This window comes from Protomyctophum parallelum, assembly GCF_964188405.1.
Source record: "Protomyctophum parallelum genome assembly, chromosome: 8".
NCBI lineage: Eukaryota > Metazoa > Chordata > Actinopteri > Myctophiformes > Myctophidae > Protomyctophum > Protomyctophum parallelum.
The window spans coordinates 27,842,763-27,853,341 of NC_139703.1; positions in this window are offsets into that span (position 1 = coordinate 27,842,763).

Consider the following 10,579-nt stretch of genomic DNA (forward strand, 5'->3'; position numbering starts at 1 on the left):
ACCAAAACTGTGAAGCCTCACCACCTCCTTGCTCAATCAAATGCTTATCTGTGCAAAGGAAAATAAAGGCTTAAACGGAACTCTATATTCTAACCGATGTACCATGGTGATGTGAATAGTCCATGAGCCAGTCTAAAACCAAACCCTACCCTACAAGAAGGGGGAAGAAAATGAATTTGAAGCAGATGGTGCACCATCCGGAATGGATACTATATGTGGTGCCATATTGTAGTTTGTAGTATGAAAGAAAACCTTAAGCCTAAGGCCATGGCACGGGTGCCGCAGAATACTTTGATAATATGTGGAATTAAATATAACTTCAGTTTAACCACTGAAACCCTCTATAGCCTACTATTATAAGACGGACCACCAAACCTCCTTGCCAAAAATAGCCGATCTACAAGCTCACAATGCGCCACGTTGTGAACTTGTGATGCGTTTGTAGATCTGCTATTTTTGGTGAATGTTCCCCCCAGAATAGCAATGCTGGGGTTCAAGTTTTCCTCTTTTGACGTATACTGTACCAGATGTACGTATTTAAGTACCGTATGACATAAATGTGTAATGTAAGTTCTATAAAGTAATTATAATTGAAAAAGTTATTTACACGGGTGACCTGAGACAAAACATGTTTTGAGAACCACTGCTTTAAGGATACGATTGTGAATGAAAATAATGGGCACAGGTCTCCACCAGGACTGTAGAATCAGAGAAGTCCAACAAACTCATCTTGATCACATGACTACAGAGATCATGTGTACCAATTTGCGTGAGATTTGGATGAAATCTGTGCGACTAATGTAAACAATGTGTTTTGCAGAAATCGGACTTATGGTGCATGGCGCTATAACCGTCAGATGTGGAGGGATGCAGGGACAATGTTTTTCCATGGCCTCTAGGGAGTGCACATACAAAGATGTACACAGATCGATGCAGTTGTTGGTAAAATGAGGAATTACCCGGCCACCATGAGGCTGTTTTGGAAAGAATTAAGTGGCGTGGCATACTCGGCCTATAGTGGAAATGTGCGGGTATAATTGCAAGGAAATTGTGTGTGTGATTTGTGGCGTTTTGTTTGAAACGGACCAATCATGCAAGCTTTGGAAGCCAATCTTCGCAAATCGAGAGGGAATATGGGAAATGGTGCAGATCCGTGTTGATCACATGACTATGGAGATAGTGTATACCGAATTGCATGATGTATGGAGTAATCAACAGAAATGTGTTTTGGTCAAATCGGCCTCATGGTGGCGCAGTGGCAAAGTTTTGCAGGTAACGGACAGATGGACGGACACACACGGACGGACGGAGTGCAAAACATACACTCCCCATGCCTTTGGCCTAGTGGAGACAATAATCTAAAAATCAGCTCACACTCAGACCTATACGGTTCTGCTCTTGATGTCTGTTACGACTGTGTATTTGTTATCATTATGAATTATGATTTGGTCCTGAAATGGTGTGCCAGATATAGATGATACTGTGAGATTGTGGGTGTGAATGGATACAAAACAGGTGTGACCAGCCATTGATTGGAGGGGACACTTCCAGGCGGCCAGTGATTGGTGGGGAGCTTTCATGAGCGCTGCAGCCATTCAGAGTGACTGATGAGGATTGAAGTTCTAGGAATAAATATAGGTGCCTGGAAAGTCTGTTTATGTCTCTATCCAATATTCAAGCCTGCCTGAAGAGTAAAACACAACAAAACTAGATAAAGTGCCAATCGGCACAGGTCTCCACCAGGATTCTTCCTCAGCCTAGTGGGAATATGCGTGCACAGTTTCATCGCAATCGGACGCTGCGGAGTTGTGGCCATTTGCTACTCCTGAAAACTGTAGGAGCCAATCGTGGCCAATCAGGATGGAATATGAGAAATCAAACAAACCTGTGTTGATCACATGACTATGGAGATCATGTGTACCGATTTGCGTGAAATTTGGATAAAATCTGAAGGAGTAATAATAGAAAATGTGTTTTACATATGTGGGCCTCCTGGTGGCGCTATAAAGAGCAGATGTGAAAAATTCCAGACAAAGGTTTTTCCTTGGCCTCTAGGGAGTTGGCATACAAAGTGATCCACAGATTGGTGCATTTAGAGGTAAAAACACTTTTCGGCCAGTTATAGCGCCACCTTGAGGCTGAGTTGAAATTGTTCATGTGGCATTTCGTCCTCGGCCTAGTGGGAATGTGGGTGCACAATTTCAAGGAAATCACGCGATGTGTTCATGATTTGCAGCATTTTGTTTGAAACTGAGCACTCCTGTGAACTTTGGAAGCCAATCTTAACCAATCAGGATGGAGTCTGAGAAATCTGAAAGAGCGGTTTCGTTGAATGGCTGTAGAGAGACTGTGTACCAATTTGCGTGATGTTTGGACAAAATCTGTAGGTGTAAAAAAGTTGTTTTGCACAAAGCGGCCTCCTGGTGGCGCTATAACAGGCCGTTCTGGAAAGTTTGGGGCAGAGGTTCATCGTTGGCATCCAGGGAGTGTGTGTGCAAAATTTGGCATCGAGCGGGTTAACGGTGGCCGAGATTAGCTACTAACGGACGGACGGACACACACACACACACACACACACACACACACACACACACGGACGGACACACGGACGGACGGAGTGCAAAACATACTCTCCCCACATGCCTTCGGCCTGGTGGAGACAACAATCTGAATTGAATAGAAATGTGGGACATTTCACTTTGGCTTAGCTCATCCACTGCCACGGTGGAAGTTTCTAGTCTAGTCACGTGGTCTAGTGGCGAGATTTTCAGCCGATTCACCCGTTATCACTGTATTAAATATACGAAATCAACTGTTATCAGGACGTTGGAATACGGCCAATATGGCCATACTGGCATATACTAGACATTGTGGAGTTTGGCTGAACGTGTCATTCCCAACTCTATTGTCGGCACATGGAAACTAGGGGCTACTAATATATACTATTCTCTGCCTATCGGGACGTAACTCGGACTGCAATGTTCACGGGCCACGGCTCATAACTAAAGCTTAGCTGCCTTGCGGTTGTTGTGCCACACACTCCTCACGTTCCTAGTCCCTCCCCTGCATGACATCATAGGGCAAGGGCCAGGCGTCTCCCTCAGCCAGCAGCCAGCACAGGTGTGGCTGATTCCAATCTGAATTGGCACATTTGGCTATACTTAACACATTGAGCGTAACAGCGGTTACATTATTAACGTTTCTTATTGAGAATTATAAAAAGATCACGGCTAAAACGACCCTAGCCGATTTTGCTTACGATGCAATGGTCGCGAATCTGGGGTCTTCAAAATAAGATATGTGGCTGAAAAGACCGGTGGGGAAAGGAGTAGACTGTGATGTGAAAAAAGTGCAATTTATTTTATAAAGAAGCAAAAACTCCTATAGCCTATGTGGTGAAGAATGTATATTAGACAGATTAAAATAATTTAACAATTCATTTAACAAGATAACATTTAGAACACATTTTTGGTTTTGAGCCTCATCAAAGTTATTAACCCTTGGCTGGCAAACGGCTAGCAAACGGTCCATCCCTTGTCTTTGAGTGTACTCGTATGATCTAACCTAATCAGCATCTGCAGGGCTGTACTTTTGGCTCTTGGTCGGGACCAAACTGTTTTTCTGCACCACCCTCACTTTATAAATGGCAGATGGTCTGTGTTGCACATTTGGGCTGTGTGTGCATGCGTGGCGTGGGGATCCTGATATTATCTTTGGTGTATCAATATTGCTTTGTGTCATATTGTGCCTTAAAAAAACCCAAGGCAATCTCGCTCACCCAAGCTGTGCAGAAGACATTGCTCATCTACACTCCCTGATGAGAAAGGTGTGCAGCGAATGAAGGACAAACCACTGCTGGATAGTATAGAGGAAGATGGAGTGTATCAGTTTGGAGTGGTGTTTTAAATATAATGTGCTGTACTGTACAGATACTGGATATAGATAGATAGATAGATAGATAGATAGATAGATATATAGATAGATAGATAGATAGATAGATAGATAGATAGATAGATAGATAGATAGATAGATAGATAGATAGATAGATAGATAGATAGATAGATAGATGTGTGTGTGTGTGTGTGTGTGTGTGTGTGTGTGTGTGTGTGTGTGTGTGTGTGTGTGTGTGTGTGTGTGTGTGTGTGTGTGTGTGTGTGTGTGTGTGTGTGTGTGTGTGTGTTGTGTGTGTGTGTGTGTGTGTGTCACATGCAGGGCGGGGTAAGCAGCTGTGTTGATGGGGAACGATCGATGAAGGCATGCGTTGATCAGGGGAATACTTTGGAGCAAACCTTTCCTTGCACGGGCGTTGGGATTGGAACCGCAGCAGGCCATTTGAGACAAATCTCCAACCACCACACCCTGATGGGAAATTGGGATGTTCAATTTGGGAGAATTCAATTTCCCTTGCCAGGAAAATATTAGGGAAACAGAATATTGAAGGGAATCTGTTTAGGAAAAGTAATCGCTGTGTGTGTGCGTGTGCGTGTGTGTGTGGGTGTGTGTGTGTGCGTGTGCATGCGCTCGCTCGTGAGTCGTGCGTGCGTGTGTGTTGGGGGTGCGTGCATGCGTGTGCATGCATCCAAACAAACAAACAGATACATATGCATGCAGCCATGCACGCAAGCAATAACATACTGTGCATGCATGCACATAGACACCAGCATAATACGTGATCCAACGCTCCAGGTCCTTGAGTGCACATCACCAGTCTCGGAAATAGAAAGATTGGTCAAATATGCATAGCCATAAGGATGGGAGCCATATATGGTTGATGTATTATTCATGTCATGACATTACTTTTTCATTGGAAGCCACAGGAACTTCATTCATATAGGGAGCCAGCCACCACAGAAGATGATTAGTCCCTGTACATTCATCTTTGCCACGGAATATCTGACGAGGACAGTACAAAATAGCCTTAGTGCGGTTTGTGGATCACACAACTTCTCCGAAACAAACGCTGACTATGAAAACATATTTGACCCTTGAGAGAGCATGCAAGTGTGAGAGTTATGCCCACATACAGCCATGTGCATGGAATATGGATACAGTACACAGACTTGCATGACACACACAATCACGTGTGCTGATCAAATTTGCTTAACCTAATCACTCCAGCGTTCCCCCACTCGAGCCTGTTTCTGCTGATAAGGTATATTCTATGTGAGGCCTGTAAATTAGGGCAGTTCCTATTTATCATTGTTTGTACACAGACACACAAATTTGATTGTGCATTTGTGTGTGTGTGTGTGTGTGTGTGTGTGTGGGGGGGGGGGGGTCACATGGGCTGCTCCATGTGTGCCTATCTTTGAGTTGTCTTGTCTATCTGTGCAAATTTACGTCTGCGTATATCAATTCCTATTGTGTTCAGCAGAACTGTGTGTTTGTATGATTGTTTTCAAAAACGTGAAAGCTCACACATATACCTGAGGGAGTACAGATTGGTACATTCCTGAAGAGGATCCCATTGATGGAAACGTTGAATCAATAACCCAGTGGAGCTGAGTTTTTCATAGCAGTGTTGCGGACTCTATTTCTTCCTCTAGTTCAGATTGGTCCAGTGGTATTTACTGCTATTCAGGATGAACACACCAGGGATGGGGATTCAATTGTAATTTTTGCTTGCCTAGATTCTCATAATGTAATGAGATTGTACATGTATGAGTCAGTGACATATTGAATAGTGAGTGTTTGCACTAACAAGAAAAATAATAATAACGGATTTGACAATTACAGTTTACAAACAGCTTGATATCCCACTAACTTATCAGTACACAAGATTGCCCTCAAGAGAGGCTGTTGCAGAAGATAACCCATTAGTGGTCTCAAACACATGAAACCTTATCAGCTATATCCAGTAACCAAAATGTGGCCTAAGGCACTGAGTGGGGATCACATCAAAAAGGATTTTGAGGCATCTCTGGTTTCTTGGATTCGTGCATTAGAGAGAAACCCGGAAGACGCTGTAAAGCGAGGAAAACACAAGTTAACTTAGCCACCAGCACTAACAGACTGACTACCACAGTAGGCTACGTCTACAGACTAACGGTACTACAGTATAGCTTCTAGGCTACATGGCAAAATATTCCTTTGCTATTAAAGCTCATAGGTTTTATTTATTAATTTGTTTGTTTGTTTGTTTCAAATCAAATCAAATCAATTCAATTCAATTCAATTCAATTCAATTCAATTCAATTCAATTCAATTCAATTCAATTCAATTCAATTCAATTCAATTCAATTCAAATCAAATCAAATCAAACTTTATTTGTATAGCACATTTACAACAGCCAAGGCTGACCAAAGTGCTGAACAGAGTAAAACAAGACAGCAGAGCATAGCAATATAAAACAATGAAAAAAAGAGACAATAAAATATAAAACAGAGCATACAATAGCACAGAGCAGGAAATCAATATACAGGTCAATCAGGTGCAGTTAAAGGCGAGGGAGAACAGATGGAGGAGGGATTTAAAAGCCCCAATTGACTCGACAGATCTAACATGGAGGGGCAGCATGTTCCAGAGCTTGGGGCCCGCAGCCGCAAAAACACGATCACCCCGGCTCCTCTTAGGCTCTTACTAGTCGTGAACTCGACCAGCTGCAGCTTGTCCGCAGACCTTAATGCTCTAGATCAGGGATGTCAAACTCATTTTGGGGCGGGGGCCGCATTGGACGAAATTTGACTTCATGAGGGCCGGAGCGGTGCTACCATGCAGTCGTGGACTGCAAGCATGCTCACACATGTTTACGTACACAGCTGTCACTTGGCTTTGTTTTTCTTCCTGTTGTGCATGCTATAGCTATACACTTCATCACACAAATTATAATAGGAATAGCTACTTACATAATTGACTTTCATTATTGTCTCCACCAGGCCGAAGGCATGTGGGGAGAGTATGTTTTGCACTCCGTCCGTCCGCGTGTCCGTCCGTTTGTGTGTCCGTGTGTGTGTCCGTGTGTCCGTGAACAGCTAATCTCGGCCACCGTTAACCCGGTCGATGCCATATTTTGCACACACACTCCCTGGATGCCAACCATGAACCTCTGCCCCAAACTTTCCAGAACGGCCTGTTATAGCGCCACCAGGAGGCCGCTTTGTGCAAAACAAGTTTTTCGATGCCATATTTTGCACACACACTCCCTGGATGCCAACCATGAACCTCTGCCCCAAACTTTCCAGAACGGCCTGTTATAGCGCCACCAGGAGGCCGCTTTGTGCAAAACAAGTTTTTGCACAGTACACCTACAGATTTTGTCCAAACATCACGCAAATTGGTACACAGTCTCTCTAGAGCCATTCAACGAAACGGGTCTTTCAGATTTATCAGACTCCATCCTGATTGGTTAAGATTGGCTTCCAAAGTTCACAGGAGTGCTCAGTTTCAAACAAAATGCTGCAAATCATGAACACATCGCGTGATTTCCGTGAAATTGTGCACCCACATTCCCACTAGGCCGAGGACGAAATGCCACATGAACAATTTCAACTCAGCCTCAAGATGGCGCTATAACTGGCCGAAAAGTGTTTTTACCTCTAACTGCACGGATCTGTGGATAACCTGGTGGAGACCTGTGCCCGGAAGGGCACTTTTTCTAGTTGGTATTATACCTGTATAGCCATTTGCTATGAGAGATGCTATTTTTATTTATGGAGCACCAATAAACCATTTGAAAATAGAATATTTAAATTTAAAATACTGTCTCAGCAGAAATTTGTAAATGGCTACACAACCCTTGGTTTTATGCAGGCCTGCTTTTTTTATTGAAGTGATGAACAATGGAACAATTAAAAAAATATGAGTGAATAACTAATACTTCAAAAAACATTTATTTTTAAAATATTAATTGTTATTACTTATTTTTAAAATATAGCCAAAGGGGGAAAAATAAATGAAAACCATGACATTTCATCTCTGACTTGTTTTCACTTATTTTCATAACATCATAAAATAATATGTATAATCTACAGTGGTGGGGTATATGATAATTTCTTTGTCAGAGCTCTGTGATCTGAATGGTCGGTTATAGACCCTTGTACTGGAGAAGTATAGAGTATTCTTCAATTCAACACGCAGCAGCAGAGAGAGAGGGGGGTGTGGGGGGGCATGCGTCGTCCATTCATTGGAGCACAGCTGACAGCAATCAGACTAGTTAGGGAGGGAAGCTCAGAACTGGGATTGTGCATTTTGGTTTATATTTCTTTAAAAAATCATAACCTTTGACAGGAATGTGCTAGAGACTTACTTTTTTGTTGACAGACTCATACATTGATGCTCTACAAGTGGGGGGCCGGATTAAATCATCTCGCGGGCCGTATGTTTGACATGGTTGAAGTAGACGCTCCAGTGAATTGGCAGACACTCCCTAACCAGGCTTCAAGCGCGCTCTTTAAAATCCTCCGGTAGCCACGCCCCTCCCCCTCCACACACACACACGGGCTGCAAACTTATGTTTGTTATGGTAAAGAGTGAAAAATATAAACAACTTATAATGTAACTTTGCTCCTCATGAAGTGGAGTAGTCTGGCGTGTTAGGAAGTGAAAACTGCTCAGTCACACTCACAACAGTGTGTGGCAGTTTGAAAGAGAAGTTCTTCATAACAACAAACTGGTGGGTTTGTTTTCATTCTGCAGGTGAGTTAGCTACCTATGCTAAGTGAGCATTAACGTGCATGTGTGTGTGTGCATGTGTGTGTGAGAGAGTTAGAGGGGTGAAATTAAATGAACAAACAAAGGTGCTTGAAGTGCTGTAAAACCTGAAATGCACACAAACCTGAGTTAGCTACCTATGCTAAGCATAACGTGTGTGTGCCTGCGCTTGTGTGTGTGTGCGAGAGAGAGGGAGGGGACTGGGGGTTGAAATAAAAAAACAAAACAAAACAAAGGTGCATTAAGTGCTGTATGTGTGCATGTGGGTCCTATATACATAAATAGAATAAATATATACAGACACAATGTTTTTTTTGGGGTGTCACATCACAGCACCAAATCCTTGTATAAAACTTAATTCTTCTTAACTGTTTACCAATGATGGTTTAACTTATTTTGACCTGACATCAGATTCTAAAAATGTCTTCTAAATCCTGACAGTTTTCTGAAAAAGCTATGTCAGTCATTCTTCGATTTTTTTAAAATAGCAGACCTACAAGCTCATAGCGCGCCGCTATGAGCTTGTAGATCTGCTATTTTTCAATAGCTAAAGCATAACATAATGCTAACACCAAAAGGGGTTCCCGCACAAAATGGTAGGAGAATTCGATGCTAGAAGGCTTTCTTACCTTTCTTTGTAGTTGTTACGTCTCCACCAAAGAGGTCCAGGTGTTATTTTCTGCAAAAGCGCATTATTGGCTATTTCCCCTTCCATAAGCCCTCATTGAATTGAATTGGGCATTGGGTGTTGTGCTAATTTGCTTATTTCCATTGCTCAAAAAAATAATTGTATAGACTCTCTTCATAATGTAAATAGTATCCAGAGTGGCACACTTTACTACTTATTTAGATGGAAATAAGCGAATTAGCACAAAAACCCAAGTTACCCAACCCCATTGAGGGCTTATATTGAATCACAGCGGAGCGGTCATTATCAAGACATAACTCACCCCTGAATTCAGCAATTGACCAATCAGAATCAAGCATTCAACCAAGCCGTGTAATAATACAAAAATTATAATAATCTAGCGTTGCAAATTGCGGCTAAGTGTACAGTATGTGACTTTTGCTTACCTACTTATACTCAAAGCTTATATGGTCTCTCTCTCATCCTGCTCCACAGGTACATGGGCCAGGGTGACGACCCCAGATCCCCAAGATCAGCTTCTTCTCAGCCCTGACATGCTGTGAATGCTGGACCCTATAGAGCCTATGCCCTAAATCCCTGACCACAGCACTACAGCAGAATGCTTGTACAGTACGAAACATCCAGACCAAGGCTGAGTGAGAAGATCAGGCAGCCAGGAGAATGAGGCTGGTTGGGGGCCTTTGATACTGGGAGGAGAGTACTGCATGGCCAGCAGCTAGCCAGATGTATGGAGGATGGAGATGACTGGAGTCTGGGGGAGAAGCTGCTGGAGGTCTCATCATGAACTGGTGCCACAGTTTTCCCCTGCAGGCATCACTACAACTAACTTATGAAGTCAAGTGGAAGAGTCGACGGCTCAAGGTATGAACTTTGTTTTTTTGCTTCTTGGCTGCTGCTTGTGTTTTTATCTGTGCTTGATTCAAGCTGGGGTACGATTGCTGTCATTTTGGGACCAATTGACCAGGTGGCAATGGAACTGTTTCTGGCTCTGGAGTTGAATGCTATAATCATCATGTGAATCTGGAGTGTGTCTGTTGTGTTATATCTGCCGTATGGGAGTTCAGTTGTTGTAACAGGGAACAGTATGTGTGTATGTGGCTCTTGATCACTTCAATAATTCCATGAGTGAATTTGCTATTTCCATTTGGTTGGAGATAGAGCTTTCGGGCTTTGACATAACAGCCATCAATTCCAATGGTTAATTTTCAATAGAAGACTGATTGACATTAGTTTATGTACGTTGTTTCGTGGTTGCTGAGGTTCGTTGTGAGTCGTTCTGAC